This window comes from Fundulus heteroclitus, chromosome 15, assembly GCF_011125445.2.
Source record: "Fundulus heteroclitus isolate FHET01 chromosome 15, MU-UCD_Fhet_4.1, whole genome shotgun sequence".
NCBI lineage: Eukaryota > Metazoa > Chordata > Actinopteri > Cyprinodontiformes > Fundulidae > Fundulus > Fundulus heteroclitus.
The window spans coordinates 23,629,594-23,654,457 of NC_046375.1; the positions used below are offsets into that span (position 1 = coordinate 23,629,594).

The following is a 24,864-nucleotide window of genomic DNA, read 5'->3' on the forward strand; positions in this document are numbered from 1 at the left end:
GTCAGATCAGACCCTGAAAAGATCAAGGCGGTCGTAGAGTGGCCAACCCCAGAGTCCCATAAACAACTCCAGCGGTTCTTGGGTTTCGTCAATTTTTACCGGCGTTTCATTAGAAATTATAGCCAGATTGCCTCGCCCTTGCACGCGTTAACCTCTACCAGGGTCCCTTACGCCTGGAGCCCTAAAGATGAGGCCGCTTTCGTTGATCTCAAGACCCGGTTTTCTCAGGCCCCCATTCTTATTCACCCCGATCCCTCTAAACAGTTCATCCTCGAGATTGACGCGTCCGACACCGGGGTCGGCGCGGTCTTATCTCAACAATCCAAGGTTGATAACAAGAACCACCCCTGCGCCTTCTTTTCTCGCCGGTTATCCCCAGCCGAGCGAAATTACGATGTCGGCAACCGAGAACTGCTGGCCATTAAGTTAGCGTTGGAGGAGTGGCGTCACTGGTTAGAGGGATCCGAGCAGCCCGTAATCGTCTGGACAGACCACAAAAACCTTTCATACCCGCAGTCAGCCCAATGCCTTAATCTCCGACAAGCCCGCTGGTCCTTATTTTTCTCTAGATTCAACCTCACTATAACCTACAGACCCGGATCCAGAAATGTGAAACCAGACGCTCTCTCTCGCCAATTTGCCCCTCCAGAACAGGAGAGAGAACCAGCACCAATCCTTCCCCCCTCGTGCACCATTGGGGCCTTACATTGGGACCTGGAGGATCGAATCAACCAAGCCCTAAAGCTCGATCCAGACCCAGGTACTGGACCCGCAGGTCTTAAGTACGTACCCCGATCTGTCCGTCCCGATGTCCTACGCTGGAGCCACGATTCCAAGTTTTCCGCACACCCCGGCATATATAGGACCCAGTCCCAGGTTTCCCGGCATTTTTGGTGGCCATCCTGGACCAAGGATGTCCGAGAATACGTCCTAGCCTGTCCGGTTTGCGCCCAGAACAAACCTTCGACCCAACCACCTTCCGGTCTATTACATCCACTTCCTATCCCCAAGCGTCCCTGGTCCCATATAGCCTTGGACTTTGTTACCGGTCTTCCCACATCCCAAGGTATGTCTACCATCCTTACAGTAGTAGATCGCTTCTCCAAGTCCTGCCACCTCATTCCGATCCGAAAACTACCTAATGCTCTCCAAACAGCCCAACTCCTCATTAAACACGTGTTTCGACTCCATGGGATCCCCACAGAGATCCTCTCTGACCGGGGGCCCCAGTTTGTCTCCCAGGTCTGGCGGCACTTTTGCTTTGCTCTCGGTGCACATTACACCCTCACTTCTGGATATCACCCACAGCCAAACGGTCAAACCGAACGTATGAACCAGCAACTAGAAACCACCCTCCGCTGCCTCACCTCGTCATCCCCAACAGACCGGAACAAATTTTTACCATGGGTTGAGTACGCCCTCAATTCTCACCTCTCGTCATCCACCGGACGTTCACCTTTTGAAGTAGCCCTAGGTTATCAACCTCCACTTCTACCCTCCGATGAACTCCAAATCCCCTTCGCTTCTGTCAACGAATACATCGCCCGCTGTCAAGATATCTGGAAAGCCACCATCTCTGCACTTTCACGCACCGCAGAGCAGAGCAAGAGATTCGCCGACAAACGCCGCAGAGCAGAGCAAGAGATTCGCCGACAAACGCCGCAGACCAGCACCGCCTTATCACCCCGGTCAGAGAGTCTGGCTGTCTTCCAGGGACGTCTTGTCAGACTCATCCGCCAAGAAACTCGCTCCCCGGTTCACCGGCCCCTATATTATAGAGTCCATCATCAACCCCTCCTCCGTCCGTCTGCGTCTGCCTCCTCACTCCCGTGTGCATCCCACCTTCCATGTCTCCCAAATAAAACCGGTCTTGGACAGCGACCTGTGCCCGCCTGCCGAAGCCCCTCCACCCTCCCCGGATGATCGGAGGCCCCGCGTTCTCAGGGTTGTGGACGCCCGTCGTCGAGGTAAGGGCCACCAGTACCTTGTCGACTGGGAGGGTCGCAGCCCTGGGGAACGATCCTGGGTTTCCGGTTCTGCAATAACAGATAAGGACCTGCTAAGCAGGTTTTGGTCAGCGCAACCTAGCACGTCCTCGTCCGGGCCGCCAGGAGGCGGCCGTTGAGGGGGAGGTAGTGTCAGGGTTCCCTGTGTATCTGTGCCCTATTCTGCTCCGCAGGTGGTTCTAGCTGGCGAGGGGTGTGGCCCACACCTGCGACTCATTTGGAGCGGCTTCTTAAGCAGAGCACCGACAGATGGAAGACGCCAGAATGTTAAACCAGTCGTGTTTTTGTGCTTGGAAGCACTTACCTCTTGACGCTCTGTCCGGAGAATCCCACCCGCAGCATCACAAGGCTCAGATCTTGCTCTGGCGACTCCCCCCTTGCTCCCTGGATGTTACCCAGCCGGGCTTGTGGTTCCCCTCCCGGATGCTGCTGGTTCCTCCCTTCATTCAAGTTAATCCATCTGTCACCCCGCTCAGCCGAAGCCCGCTCTGGGTCCCTCGCCAGTTCCACCTGCTGCCCTCCAGCCGCTAGCCACTACACCAACAGGGGGTAGGATCACAGGGTCCTCTTGCCGCTACTTCCTCCCGGTCAGGTCCGCCCAGCTGAGTGGTAAGCTGCGCAGGTTCTTGTATTTCCTTGATTCGTTCAATCGTAGTCATTTTTCTTTCCTTTCCCACAGTACCTCCCGCTCGACGCTCAGACCTCTCCTTCGGCGTCTCGTCGTTGTATCCCAGCGGTTGATTCCTTCAATAAAACATCTTAAAACTTGTGCCTGGCCTCCCGCTCATATCCGCATGTGGGCAAAACAATTGAAAACCATGACAATAAGGATTCTCGTTTTATTGGAAAATGCGCAACATCTGAGTTAAAGTTATGGACAAGTCACTCGACGCTTTAAATGACCACACCAGAGGTTTTAAACCGGTAAACTAAGTTTAAACTCGGCCTGCATCTGTTTGTGTGTGTGTGCATCTTAAATGCAAAATGTTTATTTTGTAGATTTGGCTTCATTAGCCTATTGCTGAGAGGGTTATTCTTTCAGCACATGGCATGCTTCAGAGTTTGTATACTCCAGTTAACGATTCCATGACTAAATTAGTTGACGGCTGTTTGAATAATCTATTAATTCAGCCCTATTTTTAGGTCACTCGATGCAATTAACAAGGTTCAGAAACCTTCATGCTGAGGTTTAGCAAGCCATTCCTAGGTCATGGAGATATACCTCTACCCAGTTCTTGGTCTGCCTTGGGTTCTGAACTCAGCAGGACGGATCCGGTGATGCATCCAGAAGGCGTCATGATCAGAAGCTTGAACCTCGTTAACTAGCTCTTTTAGATACAGAAGCAGTGGTTGTACTGGTTGCCCTGGATGAAGGAACAAACTCATCTCTAGAGGAGCTACCCGTCAGCCCTGACTGCTTTGGCTGTGAAAGGCTCGTCTACGCTGAAGGTCAAGGCCTAAAGACGCCGACAGTCACATCTGTAAAAAGCAACGGTAAAACCCTAAAGATCCCAAACCTGACTCCCTCCTCTGTATGATTATGCCTTGAGGTCCCGTGAGTCCAGAGAAACACGAGGACTGGACAATCAAACTCCTCTGACCGATTCAGAAACTCTGAGAGTAAAAGCCTGCTCCCTGGTGCTACAGCCAAGATTAAAGCCACACTGCTCCCTCTGAATCCAAGGGTCAACAATCGGTTGGAGTATCCTTGCAAGGCTCCACACAGACACAAAATAACTTGACTTTGAAGAAAACTGAAGTCAGAGGAGCTGAGGAACTAAATGTAGATAAGACTCAAACTTCTCCTTACCCCACGACTGAATAAACTGCATGAGGAAAATGTCTGACCTGTGGAATCAGCTCAGAAAGCTAACAGTTTTCAAATGTGCACCACTGCAGCTCGTTTATCTGTAGAAAGGAGCAGAAAGAAGATGTTGTTACCGATCAGTGACCTCCACCTACTCCAGTCCATTAACAGTATCAAAGGTTTTACTCTCCGACTGCAGAGGCTGGATGAATCACACAGCCAGGTTTTGGCTGCTGCTGACCCCTGAGCTTAAGATCTTTCTGCCACATTTGACGTACCGAGACCAGGAAGAAACAAATCACGGCCAGAAAAAGGTTCCTTCGAAGGGATCACAGGCAATCAGGCAGCTGATTTTGGTCCAGTTTTGCCCTTTTCCCGTTCTGAAGGCACAACTCATTTACAATACGACTTTGTCATAGTAGCAAACCACCAGCGACGGCAGCCGGCTTGGTTCTTAATGTGTTCTGCTCCAAAGCGATATCTCTGAGTGCACTGCAAAAACAGAACCAAAAATAAGCAATATTTTCTTGAAATTAGTGTGAAACCTTGAAAGCTCGCGAGATCAGGATGGTCTCACGAGGCTAGTTATGTGATGGACTATAGTTGTGAAGTTAAATGAAGATTCTGTTCAATTCATCAAGACCTGCTTTTTGGTGTTGGGTTGCGGGGGGCGGGTTCGAAGCAGGGAAGACCCTGGACAGGTGGCCAGTCCATCTCAATCTGTTCCATCTATTAACCCAACGTGGAAATAGTACACAACCGTTTACCAGGGAAGCAGCCAACAGGCTCGTGGTGTCTCTGGAGCAGCTGCAGAGATCAGTAACTCAGGTGGGAGTAGGAAAAAGGCCATGAGAAGGCTGTTTGGCACAAGACACACAGCAAAGTATGCAGACTGCCTGGAAGACAGCTGACATGGCACCTCTCTGGAAGACAGCTGACATGGCACCTCTCTGCACCCAGGCTCCACTGTCACTGTGAAACAGAGGGACACCGTAGGGCCCGGCCCTAAACATTCAGAGATAAAATGAAGTAGTTCAGACTTCGGTTTTTTTGAGAATCTGAGGTAAGACTTGAAAATGCATGTTAATATAATATGATTGATTCTGACTTTGTAAAGTGCCTCAAGATGACATGTTTCGTGAATTGGCGCTATATAAATAAAATTTAATTGAATTGAAAATTGAATTGAATTGAAGTTAATAGATGCTCTATCCGACCTGGGCCTGAGCTCTTCTGCAAAGAACAATGCCACCAACATACTTCCATCAATAATTACAGCCAAAGCCGGTTCTGAAAAGTATTAACTTAGGAGGGATGAATCAAAATGCACACCACACTGTTATGTTTCTGTGTGTGGATAAGGTTGCATCGGATCAGGATGCCCCCATGGCGCCTCCCTTAGGGGGGTTTTCAAGCACGTCCCACTGGGAGGAGACCCCGGGGAAGACCCAGAACTCACTGGAAGGACCATTTAGTCTGGCCTGGGAACGCCTTGGGGAGGAGAGGGATGTCTGGTGGCAGCAGAGGGGTTATCCGACCCGATCCCGGAGAAGCAGAAGACGATGGACAGATGCTGAAACCATTTATTATCTCCGTCCCACTTTACAATTATACACTATGTAGTGTTGATCTATCACATAAGATCCCAATAAAATACGTAGAAGTCTGTGGTCGGGGTGTGAATAGTTTAGCAGGAAACTGCAGTTCAGACCCTGTTGGGTGTAGCGGTGGTGCAAAATGGCTGCTGGAGAAGTAAAATGGTCACTTTAAAGCTTTCTGTGTAAAAAGATGTAAATATTCATACAGTACATGACACTAGGGACATGAAATACATGAGTTAAGCACAAAATAAGGACAATATTCCATAGCAGAGCTGGCACACCCAGCACCTACTAGAATTGCACAGAACTGTGTCAGCCATTTTTGGGTTTTTAACCACGCATCAGCACAAGCTTTCAGAGCAGGGCGGAGTGTTCGCGGCAACAGGAGGCTCGCTGGCTTCACCTTTTGGCACGTTAAATTCTGACGCCGAGCTGCACCTCACTTTCAACGTCCTGCTGAAACAGTAGGGTCTCTTTGGGGCGGCGGGGGGCGGCCGCTCTCTTCTGGAGCTCCGTTTGCACCTTTTGGCGCTTTGCTCCCGTGTGACGGGAATACTGTTGGGCCTCTCCTGGTTGCCAGGGATTTTAGCACAATCGGCGAGTTCTGCAATTGCGTCTGTAATAATGATGGATGCAGGATTTGCTTCACAGCAGTGTTCGCTTTCCTTCATCCTGTGTTTGTCATGACGGGCGGTCTGTGCAGAGGGGCTGGCACACCGGCCGTTGGGCCGTGTCGGGGCTTGGGAGCTCGCCTCCTGCTCCCCTTCAGGATTTAAAGGTTTTGTTACTTTGTCCGCAGTCTGCGGAGTAGAGCCTTGTCCGGAAGCTTTGCTGCTGTCCTGGTGTGACGCCGGTTGGACACAGTACTTTCTGAGACGGCAGGCATGGGCAGGTCCCTGCCTGGGGCCCACTGGCCTTCCCTGTGAGCAGTGATGGAACTGAGTGAGGGGGCAGTGGACGTAGTGGACACAGCAGTCCATGTGTGAGTAGGCCGGGTCCACGCTGGGCGCTAACAGGGCTGGGTTCTGTTTGATCCTGGCATTGCCTGAGAGATGGAGGAGCTGTGGGGTGGGAGGGCAGGACGGGGAGTCCCGGGGAGTGCAGGGACGCGGGGCCCACTGCTGAACAAGCTGAGATGGGGGATCTACACATGTACAGTTGTAAGTGTACTGGCAACTGGGTGGGGTAGGGAGGCCGTTTTCTGGCTGTGTTCTGTCTATATCAGTGCTGCGAACATGTGGAAAAGCTGCGGTGTGGTTTGGATGAGGAGGGACTCCGTTACAGAGCCGAGAGCAAAGCTCCTCCTCCGTCTCCTCCTCCTCCTCCTCTCCGGGTTTAACTTCGGCCTTCTGGCAGGAGGCCAACGGCTCCAGCTCATAGCGCTCTGCCTCCCTGCCCCTGGCCCCCAGCTGATACTTCTCCTCGGGGGGTGGGCATGCGGGCATGTCTTCGCCAAATGCTTGGCACTGCAGCTTCTTGGGCAGAGGGATCTAACCACAGGTGCCCTGGGGCCCCAGGCAGCAGCACATGCACTGGAAGAAGAAGGTGGCAAAAGCCCAGCTTATGCACATGATGAGCATCATGAACGTGCCCAGCTGGGTGTAGGCTAGGACCGTCGACGGCATCATCATCGCCCCAGCAACAAAGGTTGTCACCGCTGCCATGGCGATGGCGGAGCCCATCCGGCTGAGGGAGAAGACCACCTTCCCCTCCCGGCCGGGTTCTGGAGCGAGCCTGAAGGCCACGCCGTAGTGGACAGCGAAGTCCACAGAGAGCCCCACGGCAACGGAGATGGTGACCGACTCCAGGACGTTCAGCTCCCAGCCCAGAAGCACCAGAGAGCCCACGGTGACAAAGATGGTGCCAGCAATAGACAGGATGGCGTACAGGCTGATTATGACGTTCCAGGTGGTCAGCAGCATGACCCTGAAAGCCACGGCCACAGACAGCGCCATGGCAATCAGCGTGCCGCCCGACAGGCTATCCTGGAGGTCGTAGAACTCCAGGTTGCTGACAAACCAGCCGTGGCTAAGACCTTCTGGGGCGAAGCGCAGCTCCTCCGTGATCCAGGCGTCCACCTAAAACATCATCATGACGACAGGGGGGACACGTTTAGTCAAAGCATGAAGCATTATCACACAGGATCAAAACTTTAAAGGCCACAGGCACAACCTCACGGTAGAACTGGTACATCTTCTCATACGCCAGGGTGAAGAGGTACGTGCTCTGGAACTCCAGAACGATGGCTCTGATGGTGTCGTTGATGTCAAACCGAGGTCCGGGGGTCTTGCTGTCCAGATGGTAGCTTGTGCTTCGATCCAGCTCCATGATGGCTCTCTTGATGCACAGCTGAAACACGTCCTTCTTATAGGGGAAAGTAGACTGACTACAGCAGGGGTAGACCGAGGTCTCCTCACAGTCCTGGTTCTCCATCCACTGTTACACAGAGCAGAAGACATGCTGTAAGGCAACTCCTCAGGGATGGGCCGGTCCAATCAGAGCCTTGCAAAGCCGTCACATGATCCAAACCTTTTACATACCCACTGTATTTTATCAGAATGTTATGTTATAGACCAAAACAACGTAGTACATGTCTTTGAAGTAGAGGGAAACGGATAACTGGCTCTGTTTTTGTTTAAATAAAATCACCTCCTGTATTCGGCCTCCCTGTTTCAACACCATGTTGAAAACAATTCTTTCAGGATATGTCCCCATAGCTTTGCACATCTAGAGATTACGCTTGGCCGTCGTTCATTTTTGAAAAATATGTCAAGTTCTGTCGCACTGGATGGAGAGCATCTGACAACCAGACTTTTCAGGTCTTACCAGATCCTCGAGTGGATCCAGCTGTGGACTTGGACTGGGTCTTTCTAACACAGGAACATGCTTTGATCTGAGGTAAGAAGCTGAACTCTGTGCCAGTCTCAAGTGGTTTGCAGAGTCTGATGGGTTTTCTCTCAGAATCGTCTCATGCTTAGCTCCATCCATCTTGGAATAAACCCTGAGCAGCTTAAATGTCGCTGTTGAAGAAAAACAGCCCCGTATGATGCTGCCACCAGGGTGTCTCTTGGACTGGATGGCATGTTCAGGGTGATGTGTGATGGTGGTTCTCCCCCAAACAAGAGTTTTGCATGTTAGTCAAAGCATTTCATTTTGGTTTAATCTGAGCAGAGAACCTTCTTCTATGTGTCCCTTACCTGGTTTGGGTCAAACCCTAAGCAGGATTTATTTTGGCCTTCTTTCGCCAATGGCCTCTGTTAGTTCTGCCCCAGGGCAGCTGTGGCTTCTGACATAGCTCACCACCGTCAGGGTGTGAATGTGTGTGTGAATAGGTGAATGATGTAGTGCAAAGCGCTTTGGGGTCGTGGGACTTGATAAAGCGCTGAGTACAAATGATTTGCCATTTTCTTGCAATCAACAGCCAGATTTGTGAAGTGCAAGAATAATAACTGGCCTGTTGACAGATTAGTTGACCTGAGCAGTGGATCTCTGCAGACTGACCAGAATTACCGCGGTTCTGTCAGTTTAAGAAGATGGACAAACCTTGGTTGGTTGGGAGCACCTTCTATAACCATCAGATTCTATTTAGGGTACTAATGTAAAAGATCTGAACAAAAATGCATGAAAGGGTTTTAAGATTTTTCTTTGTATAAAACTTCCATTCCAATTCTCAATCAAGTTCTAGTCTGCAACGTTTTACTACATAAAATTCAATTTAAATACATTAAAGTTTGGTTGTGAAAAAATGATGAGCTGTGGTACCGACCTGTTTGAAGGTCTCGATGAAGCAGCTGGTGAAGTCCTGATCCTCCGACTGAAAGACAAAGCTCTGGTTCCTCAGCTTCTGGCAGAAGTTAAGGATCCACAGCTGAGATGCTGGGCTGGCTATGTTGAAGCTGCTGTCCAGCATCAGCTTCCCCTAGTTCTTAGGGTTCAGGGGATCCCTGTTGTCCTCGGGTGTAACCCCCCCCAGATGATGGTGATAGGCTGCGTGGGCTTGGAGCAGGCGAACAGGTTAGGCAGGTAGTGCTCACCGCGGCGGGCAGCCACATCACCATCAGGATGTAGTTGACCAAGATGGCCGTGCTGGCGTAGACGCCAAAGCAGCGGATGGCGGTGATATTGCTGACGTAGTTGCCGTAAAAGGCGGCGGCGGTGGTGAAGCTGGTGACGAACATGGAGAGGGCGGCATGGTGCAGGGTCACACTCACCGTCTCCGACAGCTCGGCGTGCTGCTTGTCGAACTTGGTGTAGTTCCACACGTCGCACAGCACAAGCGCGTCGTCTGCCCCGATCCCCACCAGGATGATGAGGGCGGTGAGGTTCATGAACGGGAAGAACTCGAAGTTAAAGACCATTCGGTACAGGAAGTAGGACACGATCAGCGAACTGATGATGGCGATTATGGTTATCAGCTTGATGAAAACCGAGCGTGTGTACACGCACATGACCAGCAGGACTATCACTATGACTATAGCGGGGTACAGCGTGTCAGTGAGCAGGTAGTCCTGAAAGAGGTCGTGTTTGATCCCAAACTCGATCCCCGTGACGGTGGTGACGCCATCTGACGAGTTCCAGTTCTCAAAGTTGTCCAGATAAATGTTCATCATGGACTCTCCTTTCTCTGTGGGCAAGAACAACATGCTGTACCTGAGCACGGGAGGATGCTCCAGGCTCTTTGGGCTCAGGAAGTCTTTGTCCACCAGGAAATGGAGGATCTGGAAGACGGCGTCGTACTTGGTGCACTTGCGGGGCACGCTGGCACATTTCAGCTGATCTTTGCGCCACAGCGCCATGTCCCAGCAGTCGGGTACGAGGGTGCCGTTGTGGTAGTACTTGGCGCACGAGCGCAGGGTCTTGAGTGTGTGCGACACGTCCCACTCTGTGATCTTCTGGCAGGATGACTTGTTGGTGAGGACGGCTATGTAGTTACCCAGAGTCCAGCTTGGACAACAGGAGACGTTATTGGTGCGCTGGAAGAGATTCAGGTAATCGCGGTGGGAGCGCACCTGTGGAACACACAAAGAATAAAAACAGACTAAAGGTAGGTAGAAAGGCAGCGAACACTAACAGCGTACCCATGGCGAGGCTTTAGTGGGCTTACCCTTCTGTTGTCCTGATTGCACATGGATTTGATGGCCTGAATGTTCCACAGACTTTTCCCCTCGGCCGATGCAAACACCAGTCTGGAATAGCTGTCACCTGCATAAAGTTACAAAAACCTTTTGACTCCACGAGGAAGACACAAACAATAACACCTCTCAGCCAGGCCTGATTCTTCCCAACGGCTTTTCACAGATCTAGTTTTGAACACAATTTGTTTCTACAGCGGCTCGCAAAAGTAAACACACCCCCTTTTTTCACGGATTTTATTAGCCAGATGAACACAAAGTAGCAAAAATAATTGGAAAGTGGAAGAAAAATTTACTTTTTAAAGCAGAAGAATCAGAAAAGTGGCAGTGCATCTATATTCAGTGTCCCTTAGCCAACACTGTGGAATCCCCTTTCACTGATCCACAGCTGCAACCCTTTGCTGCCATGTCTCTACCAGATTTGTAAATCTACAAACTATTCTTCTTTCCTATTCTTCTTTGTTAAATATCACAATCTCAGTCTGACAGGATAAATATCTGTGAACGGCCTTTTTCAGGTCTTTCCACAGACTCCTAATGTTTAGAGTTGTTATCCTGCTGGAAGGTGAACCTCTGCTCCAGTCTCAAGTCTTTCTCAGCCTCTAACAGCGTCTCTTCCAGGACTGCCCTGTATTTCCCTCTGGCTTCCTTCCCTTCAACTCTGACTAGCCCCACTTCCCTCGTTAAGGACAGCATCTCCACAACACGGTGCTAACACCACCATGTTTAACAGAGAGGACGGTGACTTCAGCATGCCGTGCTGTGTCTTCAAGCACACCTTCGGTTTTGCATGTCGGCCCAAAGGTCATCTGAGGACAGCATCTTTTGTGTCTGTGAGTTAGCTTGGGACAAATTCCAAATGGGACATGTCGCGGCTTCCTTCAAACAACAGCAAACAATGACTAAGTCAAGGTGATAAATTGTTTGGGGGCAGCGCTAGAAGTCAGAGAGTACCACGCAAACAATAAGCTGCAACTAAACAGAAGTCAGTCCACTGTCACTGGTCTGCTGCTGGATTGTCCGTTCCAAGACCATTTATCCGCTTTTTTCCTCCGATGAAAGTATCATGAAATGAGCATTGTGGAAATATATAACCGATATCACCACCGGTGCGTTTTTGTTGTAGTCTGACTCTTCTGTTTGCATTAAGATGTTTGATGACATTCACAAGCTGCCAGGTGTGTGACTGGAACGTATGATGAATGACTCTGATTGGATGAAGAATGATTGGCCATGGATCTGTCTCAAAGGCGATGCCTTAAGTAACCAGTTGACCAGTATGGAAGACAAAAAGTAACATGAATGCATACACACTCATCTGCCCTGCTCCGCTCGGCTCTGAAAGATTAAGCCCAACTAAATCTAAAAAGAATAATTCTTATTTTATGAAAGACCAGATGTGATAGTTACCTTCTTTCTCCTGTAACCTACGTTTACCATGTCCACACTTTTTCACAGCAGCACCATAGCGCCCTCTATTGACAACCTACCACTTGTTCTTATGGCTGCAGATTATTTCACCCAGCTCTGTACCTCTGTAGCTCATCTAGCGTCACCACTGGCCTCCTGGCTGCTGCTCTGATCAGTCTACTCCTTGCCCCACCTGTCATTTTAGGTGGACGACCATGTCTTGCTAGTTTGGCAGCTGTGCCATAATCTCTCCATGTTCAGATGGTGGACTGAACAGAGCCCTGGGAGATGCTCAGAGTTTGGGATATTGTTTTAGACCCTAACCCTCATTTAACCTCTTAAGATCTGAGAATGGTACTCTAAACATTTAAAAAGGCTCTCTGATGCCTAAAAATGGTCCGTTTCTCTTCCATAATATATATTTGAAGTTCAAAACTGATCAAAGATATATGTTTACTCCTTTTCTAAGGGGTCAAAAAGCCTAAGTTTGGACCATAATTCTCGGGTCTTAAGAAGTTAAACCTCTTCCCAGCGCTCTCCCTCACCTGTCTGCTGGGTTCCTTGGTCTTCATGGCACTGGTTGTTCTCTAATGTTCTCTAACAAACCTTTGCAGCCAGAAGCAGAACAGCTGGATGCATACCGAGGTTATATTACACACACGTGGACTCTGTTTACTAATCAGGCCTCTTCTGAAGGCGATTGGTTACGCTGGATTGTATTCAGGGGGATCAGAGGAACAGGAGCTGAAGACAAATTTATGCCATAAGCAGAACGCATGAACAGTTTCCCTTCCACTTCAAAATGATGCATCGCTTTGTGTCGGCCTATTACATAGCTCCAAATAAAAGATGTTTATGTTTGTAATCTGACAAACTGTGGATACGGTTTAGGGATGGGAAAACCTTTGAGCAGCACTGTACCTAAAGCTTCAATTCTTTCTCCTCTGGATGTCTAATTTTACCTGGTACGTCACAGAAGAACTCTTTACTGAAGTCCCACTCAACCTCCCGTTTGTCTCTTTCCAAGTGGTCCTCTGGCCATCGAGGTTCTTGGTGACTGGAGAACAATAAGAGCAGAATTACATCATTAGATTACAGGTCAGGTTACAGGGGCTGAACGAAGTTCAGGACACTTTTAGCAATGATGAAGGTAAAAGAAAAAGGAAATGGGATGTAGTCCTGCTTCAACAAAGTCATTCCTGACTAATTGTTCCCATCAGATCAATTTAAAATTTGGAATCAATTCGACTGAAGAGAAAAAGGCACAAAAAGGCATCATAGAAAGGCGTCAACTAAGGCCAATAGACAAAGAGGAGATGACTTAAGCAGAGAATAGACAAGGAATGAAAAGCAATCCAACTACTGGAATAAAAAAACAACACAAGATGAAGGGATGGGTACCTTTCACATTTGAACCGATACGGTACCGATACCCGGTACCTAAAAATCAGTATTAATAAAATCTCTAAAACCTTAAATTAAACAAATTTATTTCTCAATATATAAACTTGTTTGGTTCTACAAATGAGCCTTATTAAATCATTTATGAATTTTACTACACTGCCTGACTCCACAGCACATAAAACTATGTTTTACCAAAACAGAGGCACACAGTGAACGAGGTGAATAGGGCGTTGAATAAAATTCACGGAATAGTTCTAGTGGCACAGTTTCAGAGAATTTAAAAACCTATATTTCTTTGTAATTCAGGGCAGGATGCATTTGCAATGAGGGAACACAGAGATGCTCTCCTCTCTGCTCTGACTACAGGCGAGTTAGACAGCGTTTGTAGAGGAAGGGCTTTTCAGCAGAACTCGCCGCTGCCTCAAGACAATAACTCCAGAACGATTGTTACGTTCATGGGAAGTCACTGATAACAGAAGAAAGTCGCTAGATTTTTCGCTAGTTGCCTTTTTGAACAAAGGTCGCTGGGTGGGTCTGAAATGTTGCTGGTCACTGGCAGCAGTGACCAGGTGCTTCCTCAGATTAGAAGTATTTCCCGCCGCTGGCCTCGCACTGCGCGTGACAAATATTGCAGCAACCGTAATCTGCAGCGCATTTTGAAAAGCAGAGACAGAGCTTTCTATCAGCCATGCTTGCTTTGTTTACTGGACCAGCGGCTACTGGAGTCATTACGCTTTTGTGCGTGCAACGCTGTGTTCATGTCTGGCATGGTAAATCGGCCACTCTTCCACTCCCTCAGTGTCACAATGGTGCGTTTAGGTACCGTTTGATTTTACATAAATTGGTCATTGGTAGTACCGACGTGGTTTTGTGGGTATCTACAAGAGTAGTCTGCTCTATATCCTTCATCATATACGGTGCTGTGCTATTTTTGCTCAAAGCACAGCGATACCCAAAACACTCTTAGTCTGCACTTCTTATGACCCCAGCTCAGTGGGGGTAATAATGCTGATTATAATGACAGCAGAATTCTGCTTCACCATGTTGTTCCATGTGACCAGTCGCTGGCCAATAGCAGTTCCCCGAGGCTCAAAACCCTTTGGGGGTGAGAAAAATAAAAAGAGTAAAACAACTTCATAAAATAAATAAATAAATAAAAAAAAGCGGATGCCAAATCAGATTTATGGCATGAGCTAAAAAATTAAATAACAGCAACACAGATGCAGAAAAACAGACTCAGCGTGTCATTTCCCACCAACGATGAGCAAACAAAAGGAAACCCAAAAATATCTCAAACTTTTTTTTGGGGGGGGGGGGGTAAAAACATTTAAATACTTCCCAATGTAACTTCTGAATCCCAGAGGAACACGATGATGCTGTACTTACTAGCAGCGGGTCAGAGAAATCAGGTAGGTCGGGTACCAGGACCCCCACCAGGGCGCAAATCACAATTAGCACCGTACACACTCCCAGCACGACAACTGGCCAATCGGCTATCAGCTCTGAATTTCTGGAAACACGACAGAAACCAGAATCCGAACGGATCCAGCCTGCCGTGCATCTCCAATCAGACACTTAGAGAAACTTAGAAGGAGGCAGCCAAAAAAGACGAGACCAATGGACCTAACATTGTCAAAAGTCATTCTATGATTTTTATGTTGGGTTAAAAAAAGAGAACTGAATCTAAAACCTCCATCTTGTTATTATTTGAGGCATTTCCTTTTTTATTTAAAGTGATATTTTTGGGAAGTCTCCACCTTCCCCTATGAACAGCCTGCAGTACAGAAGTGGCTTCCTCTAAACTCTCTTCATGTTCTGCATTAAGCTGCAGGAGAACGGACAGATGAGGAGATCCAAGCTGCCGGTTACTGGAGGCCAGGTACCGGGAGAAATACAACTCCCTTTTTCCAACTCTCATGAGTCACTGCTGAGGAATGATGGCTCCAAAAGAGCAGTGATGGATGGATGACAGGACCAAAGGAGAGAAGGGGAGGAGGAGAGTTTCGCAAACCAGAACATCGACAGAGGAGAAACAGTTTTTTGGCGGGTCTTACCTTTTGGGGAATCGAAAGGGCCTTGCAGGGCTGAAAAACAGAACGAGGGAGGTAAATCAAGTTTACATCCCTAAGTCAAAGCAACAGCCAATCACAAACAGACCTGTGGAGGCTTTAGAAAAAGAGTGCACAGACTGTCCTCAGCATCTGAAGTCTGTTCCAGCAGGAGCACACGGGCTGGGTTCTGGATGACTTGAAACATTAAAGCTGACGCTGCTGTCAAAAACAGAACAGAACAGATCTAAGAAGAAGAATCTCCAAAATGTTCTTACTACATCTTTATGAATCTTCTCTGAACTTCAAACTGAATCTGTATAGGTTACATTAAAGTCCATTCATGGGCTTGACTGGCCTATAGGGGTGGGCCATATGGCCTTTAAATTTCAATCACCATGTATTGTGGTTATGTTGTGATCATTAAAGACTACTTACAGCTTCTTGGAATCTTTTTCAGGTAACCGTGTGGCTGTAACTGCATGTCAATTATTGACCAATAAAATGTAAAAAATTTGAAAATACAATATTAAAACAAAATTTGAAATAGGTTTCACCAGGACACTGGTCACGGAAAGAAATTAGATTTTTATTACACAGTAACTGCTTTTAATTAAAATTTTGGATTTATTGATATTTATTGATGCTCCTACAAAACCAACTGTGGAGAAAATAATAAATAAAAAAAACAATCCAAAGCAGTTTTGAGGGTTTTCAGACACCACTAGTTGGAATTTATTGTTGTCAAGATAAATCTAAATTCTTATCATGACAAGACATTTTTTACTAAAACAATAAAACAATACAATAAAGGCCAAGCCCTAATGGCCTAGTCAAAGCCCAGTACTAAATTCAATTAAGAATATGTGGCAAGACTTGGAGACCTGACTCTCACTGATGCTCTTCATCCAATTTGATCAGGCTTCAGCTATTTTAGACAGAAAATGAGGAAAACTCTCAGTCATCTGCAACACTGGGATAACTTTAACCTGACAGACCGGCAGGTAGAAGGGAAGTGAAATATGCTTCAACAAAGTATTGTTTCCTGAGACTAACACCGATATGGTTTCTATTTACTAAATAGACCTTTGAAGGCACTTGGATGCAATGGATTTGGGGGTGTCAGAGTTCAGATAGCTGAATTCAAATGCACATCACACCTTTCGGCTTTGAATTTGTGAAACCACGTGCTGTCTTTCTTTTTCTCAACAATTATGCACAAATTGGTACACGCTAATCTGTTGCATAAAGTCAACACATTCAGGGTTACAGCTTGACGAGACTAATTGTGAAAATGTTTAAAAAGGTATAAATAGTCTTGCAAGGTACTATAAACCTTTTAGAACAGCCCAAACGGATCATGCAGTAACAATGCAAAGTACTGTGAAACTTTACTATCTACTACCGCCTCCGGTAGCCCTTCATGACATGGTGGAGTTGACCCCAAAACACCCCCACCCCCCCAAAAGGGGTTTTAGCTGCTCGGGATTTCTCTGGACTTCTCGTCAACTCCTCCACAGAGCAGTAGAACGTATGGATGCTTGAGTATTGGGGAGGTGTGTGTGTGTGTGTGTGTGTGTGTGTGTGTGTGTGTGTGTGTGTGTGTGTGTGTGTGTGTGTGTGTGTTTGTTTGTTTGTTCTTGCGTCAGAGTGAGGACCATCACCAGTTTTTAACCAACAAAGTGAGGTCAATTTTGGGAAGTGAGGACATTTTCCTGGTCCTCAATTTGTTTTATATAGTAATGAGTAATGAGCACCATAACTCTGAGTTTTAACATTTTGGACAGTAGATTTCTTTGCTATTTAAAATATGTAAAAATAATAATTGCTGTTATGATGAAATTTATGACATCCTCAGTTAAAATTATTACACAAACCTTTTTCTATAAATTAATCAAAACAAGCTTTTTAGGACAGTACAGAATGATTATTGTATATAAACAAAATATTTTTATACCAATGATAACTAAATTAATATTAATTATGCACAAAATCTAAAAAGGACCCTAAACAAAATGCACCTAGAATAACACTGAGTGCAAAATCATGGCTATTTTTACTTAAGAAAACATCTCAGACTTAAGTCAGAGCCAGCAACCAGTGAGTGATCCCTCTTCGACCCTCAACTTTGCAACATTCACAACCTGCAGATGGCCCATCAAGCTATTATCCAATCAGAGTCATGCATGTGGATTCTGCAATGTGCAAGAGGAATTCATGCTGCAGATTAGGAACAACAGTTGTTAGGCTCTGCTAATGTCCACAAAAATGCTTTGTTTCTAAAATAAACATTATTCAAAGTACAATTGATTATTTTGTTAAAATTATTAATTTATCAGGGGGTAATAAATCAGAGCCACACAACCTCAAGCTTTCATTTTTAGTACAGCATAGGTTTATTGTTCAGTGCATTAATCAGTAAAACACAAAAAAACATGTTTGTTTTCAAATCTTAAGTACATTTACTTCTTAATTACTTAAAATGTCAAAAAAGTTGGTTGAACTCCTCGGTCCCAACACTGATGGTAAAATACCTTTTTGGTAATTTAATTCTTTTGCAAAATCTGAAGTGGTGTTTTGTGTGTCGGTGACACCTAGTGACAGAAAATAAAAACGTTATCTTTCTAAGTAGCTCAGAACTACCGGTCCTCGGTCCCTTTTACTCGGTCCGTAGGTCTTACACGAATGTGTGTGTGTGTGTGTGTGTGTGTGTGTGTGTGTGTGTGTGTGTGTGTGTGTGTGTGTGTGTGTTTGTTTGTTCTTACATCAGAGTAAGGACCATCACCAGTTTTTAACCAACAAAATGAGGTCATTTTTGGGAAGTGAGGACATTTTCTTGGTCCTCACTTTGTTTCATATAGCAATGAGCTCTACTAGCCATATAGATGTTACTTTGTCTTTTTTATCAAGGTCCTCATTTTTTATGTGAAATGAGTCTGAAAGTTCACAATTCTCTACTCACTAGGTCCCTCTACTGTATAGTTCTGCAACTGCACTCAGGTTTCCACCAAACTGGTTCTCTATTGCTCCCCCTATAGGTGTTCTTTTGGCACTGCACCCAAATTGGACATATCTTACCTTAATTGAATGCCTTTTTCAGTGATCAGTTTATTATTTGATATATAGACAGTACAATTTTTATAGTGTAGGCAAAACATAGATTGAATAAGTATCAACTAAATCTGTATTTTTTGGCTTTATGCATAAATAAAAATAGTTATATGCCTTCAGACTTATTTAATGCCCAGACAGGGAACATGATATTCAAGCTGGACATGATGTTGCAATTTTTTTGTAATATAATTAAACAATGTGTAGATTGAGTCCTGGAGAAGCAGGTAACAGGTAGACATGAAAACAGACTACTAACAGCGGGGATGATGGGCTTAACGGGCTGGTGACAGGCTGAAATCAGAGCTCAGCTCATTAAGGCTGCTGAACTCTCGGGAGGACCATTGAGCAGGAAAAGACCGTATAATTTTGAAACTTGTACTGAGAAACGGTAAGAACAAGGTTGTATTCCGCATTACCAGGAGATGCTAAACTGTGAGATGAATCAAAATTCTCTACTGAAAAGTGCCTCAAAAGGAGGAAAAACCTCAAAGGTCACAAAAGGTCAGCAGTCAGATTAGCCTCGATCAGTAACAAAGCCTCACCAAATCTGGGTCAAAACTGAACGTTTGACCACAAAGGGATCTAGTGCCATTTTCTATGGGTTGATGACGCTATGGTGGCCAGAGTTATGGTGCAAGGAGGCTCCAACCGGCTCCTGGCAGGTTCAGAGGCCAGACAGCAGATGTCTCTGACATTGATGGAAACCCTATTCAAACTTCTGTGCATGTTCCTATTGTTCAATTGCTGCACCCAACTCAGCCGCAGAAAAAGATAGCTTTTAAGCTTTTGATGAAAAAGAGTCATTGCTTCCAGCCTATGCCTAATAGAAGGCCTCAGTTGTCATGTTAGGGTTGAGTTCTGGCACTTGCCAACTGGTTATGGAGGAAGGGGACTTATTGTTTTAATCGTCTAATCAGGCTTTTCACAACTATAACATGCACATCCAGATCAGAGCTTCCTAGCCATAGCAGCCGGGTCAAACACATTTCCATTTCTGGTGTATCTGTGGAACACAGGAACCTTCCTACAGGTACTTCAGGTTAGCTATATGACAGTCCTTAGCCGCTAATGGGGTTGTGTTCCGCAATACCAGGAGATGCTACACTGTGAGATTAATCAAAATCCTCCACTGAAAAGTGCCTCAAATAGTGGAAAAACTTCAAAGGTCGCAAAAGGTCAACTGTTAGATTGGCCTCCTTCAGTCACAAAGCCTCACCAAATCTGGGCCAAAACTCAACTGTTGACCAAAAAGGGATCTAATGCCACTTTCCATTGGGTGGTGACGCAATAGTGCCCGGGTGGGTCATTTTTGGGCCTCTGACCGGGTCCTGGCAGGTTCAAAGGCCAGACGGCAGAAGTCTCCCTCTCTGACATTGATGGAATTCATATTCAAGGTTCCTCCACTCAGCCCCGGAAAAAGATAGCTTTTAACACTAGAAGTCCCAGAGATACGAGAATTTTCGTCAGCCTCCAGTCCCCCCGACAGTACTTCACAACTCATGAATCCCTGTTCAGATGTAAATGCCCCATTAGCCCTGTCGTTGGAGAACCATTCCACCCCCTTCAGTTTCGGTTTTAGCTCAACCCTCTCTGTTGACGAGTGTTTTACCTGAGAGCAGGGGGGAAAAATCATATTTGTAATTAAATATACCTAGGTCTACGTCATCAGTGTCGCCAACAACGGAATGACAGTGGAGCCACCAGCGCAGCGGTCAGCTGTACAGGTAAAAGCCAGTAAATTAGAATATTTTGAAAAACTTGATTTATTTCAGTAATTGCATTCAAAAGGTGTAACTTGTACATTATATTTATTCATTGCACACAGACTGATGCATTCAAATGTTTATTTCATTTAATTTTGATGATTTGAAGTGGCAACAAATGAAAATCCAAAATTCCGTGTGTCACAAAATTAGAATATTGTGTAAGGGTTAAATTTTGAAGACACCTGGTGCCACAAACTAATCAGCTGATTAACTCAAAACACCTGCAAAGGGCTTTAAATGGTCTCTTAGTCCAGTTCTGAAGCCTACACAAACATGGGGAAGACTTCAGATTTGACAGCTGTCCAAAAGGCGACCATCGACACATTGCACAAGGAGGGAAAGACACAAAAGGTTATTGCTGAAGAGGCTGGCTGTTCTCAGAGCTCTGTGTCCAAACACATTAATAGAGAGGCAAAGTGAAGGAAAAACTGTGGTCAAAAAAAGTGTACAAGCGATAGGGATCACCGCGCCCTAGTCAAGATTGTGAAAAAAAAACATTGAAAAATGTGGGGGAGATTCACAAGGAGTGGACAGCTGCTGGAGTCAGTGCTTCAAGATCCACCACCAAGAGACGCTTGAAAGACATGGGTTTCAACTGCCGCATACCTCGTGTCAAGCCACTGTTGACCAAGAAACAGCGCGAAAAGCGTCTCACCTGGGCTAAGGAAAAAAAGAGCTGGACTGCTGCTGAGTGGTCCAAAGTCATGTTTTCTGACGAAAGCAAATTTTGCATTTCCTTTAGGAAATCGAGGTCCCAGAGTCCGGAGGAAGACAGGAGAGGCACAGGATCCACGTTGCCTGAAGTCTAGCGTAAAGTTTCCACCATCAGTTATGGTTTGGGGTGCCATGTCATCTGCTGGTGTCGGTCCACTCTGTTTCCTGAGATCCAGGGTCAACGCAGCCGTCTACCAGCAAGTTTTAGAGCACTTCATGCTTCCTGCTGCTGACCTGCTCGATGGAGATGGAGATTTCAGGTTCCAACAGGACTTGGCGCCTGCACACAGCGCAAAATCTACCCGTGCCTTGTTTACGGACCATGGTATTTCTGTTCTAAATTGGCCAGCCAACTCCCCTGACCTTAGCCCTATAGAAAATCTGTGGGGTATTGTGAAAAGGAAGATGCAGAATGCCAGACCCAAAAACGCAGAAAAGTTGAAGGCCACTATCAGAGCAACCTGGGCTCTCATAACACCTGAGCAGTGCCAGAAACTCATCGACTCCATGCCACGCCGCATTAATGCAGTAATTGAGGCAAAAGGAGCTCCAACCAAGTATTGAGTATTGTACATGCTCATATTTTTCATTTTCATACTTTTCAGTTGGCCAACATTTCTAAAAAAAATCCCTTTTTTGTATTAGCCTTAAGTAATATTCTAATTTTGTGACACACGGAATTTTGGATTTTCATTTGTTGCCACTTCAAATCATCAAAATTAAATGAAATAAACATTTGAATGCATCAGTCTGTGTGCAATGAATAAATATAATGTACAAGTTACACCTTTTGAATGCAATTACTGAAATAAATCAAGTTTTTCAAAATATTCTAATTTACTGGCTTTTACCTGTATATCTGCATGTGCTGGAACGATGTAAAGACGGCTAGCAAGAATATTTATACAATAATAGCCATCTGCCCTATTTACTAGGCAGCAAATATAACTCAAGTCAGTTCAGCGCGATCTCTCCTCCACGACGCTGCAGCGGAGCCGCTCCACTCCGCGCGCGCACACACACACGCGCGTATATATATATATATATATATATATATATATATATATATATATATATATACTGGAGGGCCAACTGAGTTTGCAAGCCGGAAAAACTACAAGTCGCCTCCAAAGCTTCCTCTGTTTGGTGGATATTGGTGTGCTGATGACCATCAGAGACTGCACAGTCCAGCAGGGTCTCATATCCGAACATGGCTGGAAAATGAGTGTGTATGAGCTGGTGGCTTTCATTGCAGATCTGTTTATGAAGGCAATGGACCCAGTATTGGCGCCATGAGGGATTTGTGGTCCAAAGACTTTGGGAATTCACACATCAAAGCCACAATGCCTCGAAAACGGTTTCAAGATGTGATGAACAGGGGCGGATCCAGGAAATTTGGGGCCCTAGGCAAAAAAAGGCATGGGGCCCTCTGAATTGTGAAGACAACACATAACAGACCCATTTTACAGATACAGAATTTTTTATAGAATAGATATACATTATTTTTTCTCCTTTTTTCCCTCTCTTATCCCTTTTCTTGTTGTTTTCCTCTATGTTTTCTTTTGTCCCCTTTTCTAGTAGACAAACTGTGATCTGCTTATCTGTTCTCATTTTTATTTAAATGAAATAATAGCTGGAAGTAAATCTGCGCCCATCTCCATTTCTTGGCAAGATACTGTTCTTTAACTGGAGCGGTCCTCTCTGTACTATTGAGCAGCGTGCATGATCAGACAGCTGACTGGCCAGATCTGGGTCATCTTCAGGAAATCCACTGTGCTGACTGCTTACCAGCAGAGTGGATGATGCTGGACTCTCTCAGTCTGGTGGAACAACATCATTCTCAAAGCCTGGCTGGATAATCAGCCCCCAGGAACTTGGGGGCCCTAGGCAACTGCCTAGTTTCGCCTAATGGTAAATCCGCCCCTGATAATCAAATATCTGCGCTTCGACAACAAAGACACTCATTTGGAACTTCTGAAAACAGACAAATTTGCTGCAATTTCAAACATCTGGAAACAGTTTATACAGAGCTGTGTGTGTCCCACAGTCCAGGGCAACATATAACTGTTGATGAGCAGTTATTTCCATCAAAGGTTCATTGTCCCTGTCTGCAAAACATTGCATCCAAGCCTGATAAATTTGGAATTAAGTTTTGGATTGCAGTGGATCTGGACACAAAATACATGTGTAGTGCTATCCCCTATTTGGGAAAAAATCCCTCCCGCCCCACAGGAGAAAGGCTGTCTGAGAACGTTATTGTGAAACTGATGGAGCCATTTATGGACCAGGGCAGGACTGTAACTATGGACAATTTGATGAACTTTGTTAGAGGTTTATGCAGGAAAAGGAAATACAAGAAGAAAAGATGAGACAGCATCGTGAGATGAAGAGACGTTCTTATGGTAAAACAGCACAGTGCCAGGTGCACAATCTCTGCAACAGGAACCACAGCACTGAGCGTTGTGTGCACTGCACAAAGTATACCTGTCGCAAATGCAGGAAGGACTCACTTTGGGTTTGTGGAAACTGCTAAATGGGACAGTTGTAGCTTTATATGTAGTGCTTTTCCTTGGGTGAAATCAATGTTACTCCAATACTAAAGTCATACTGTTTGTCATTTTCTAAGCTGAAATGTTGAATGACATGAAAAGGCGAGACAAGACAAAATACAATTATTCTCTAAGTTGTTCTTTCTTTCACATAGTGAGCTTTGCGATATAAATGAGTCTGTTGGTGAATGGACAATATAAATAGGCTCTGCCTTGCCTTGTTGGAAAAGCTTGGCTATGACCTGTTCTCAGCTCAGGAACTAGGACCCGTCACAGGTTATTTGCATTACAGTAGGGACAGTTACCAAGGTAGAGTGAATACACTCTACCTTGCTAACTGTCTTGCAAGAAAACTAAAATTCTCTGGGACTTCTAGTGTTAAGCTTTTGATGAAAGAGAGTCGTTGCTTCCAGCCTATGCCTAATAGAAGGCCTCAGTTGTCATGTTAGGGTTGAGTTCTGGCACTTGCGAACTGGTTATGGAGGAAGGGGAGGTATTGTTTTAATCGTCTAATCAGGCTTTCCACAACTATAACATGCAAATCCAGATCAGAGCTTCCTAGCCGTAGCAGCCGGGTCAAACACACTCCCATTTCTGGTGTATCTGTGGAACACAGGAACCTTCCTACAGGTACTTCAGGTTAGCTATATGACAGTCCTTAGCCGCTAATGGGGTTGTGTTCCGCAATACCAGGAGATGCTACACTGTGAGATTAATCAAAATCTTCCACTGAAAAGTGCCTCAAATAGGGGAAAAACTTCAAAAGTCACAAAAGGTCAGCAGTCAGATTGGCCTCCTTCAGTCCCAAAGCCTCACCAAATCTGGGCCAAAACTGAACTTTTGACCAAAAAATTATTTAATGCCACTTTCCATAGGTTGGTGACGGTATGGGTGGGTCATTTTTGGGCCTCCAACCCGGTCCTAGCAGGTTCAGAGGCCAGATGGAAAATGTCTCTATCTGACATTGAGGGAACCCCTATTCAACCTTCTGTGCATGCTCCAATTGTTTGCTTGCTGCCCTCTACTCGGCCCCAGAAAAAGATAGCTTTTAAGCTTTTGATGAAAGAGAGTATTTGCTTCCAACCTATGCCTTATAGAAAGCCTGAAAGGCCTCAGTCGTCATAATAGGGTTGAGTTCTGGCACTTGCCAACAGGTTATGGAGAAAGGGTAGTTCTCATTTTATTTGTCTAATCAGGCTTTTGACAACAATACCAAGCACAGCCAAATCAGATCTTCCTAGCCTTAGCAGCAGGGTCAAAGACACTCCCATTTCCGGTATGTCAGTGTAGCACAGCAATGGACCATTGTGCAG

At 45.9% G+C, this 24,864-nt stretch overlaps 1 pseudogene; it reads right to left on the bottom strand.

The window, feature by feature from the left end:
• Window positions 1–4,436: 4,436 nt before the first annotated feature.
• LOC118566238 lies at window positions 4,437–13,012 on the bottom strand (annotated as a pseudogene).
• Between the last annotated feature and the right edge of the window lie 11,852 nt (window positions 13,013–24,864).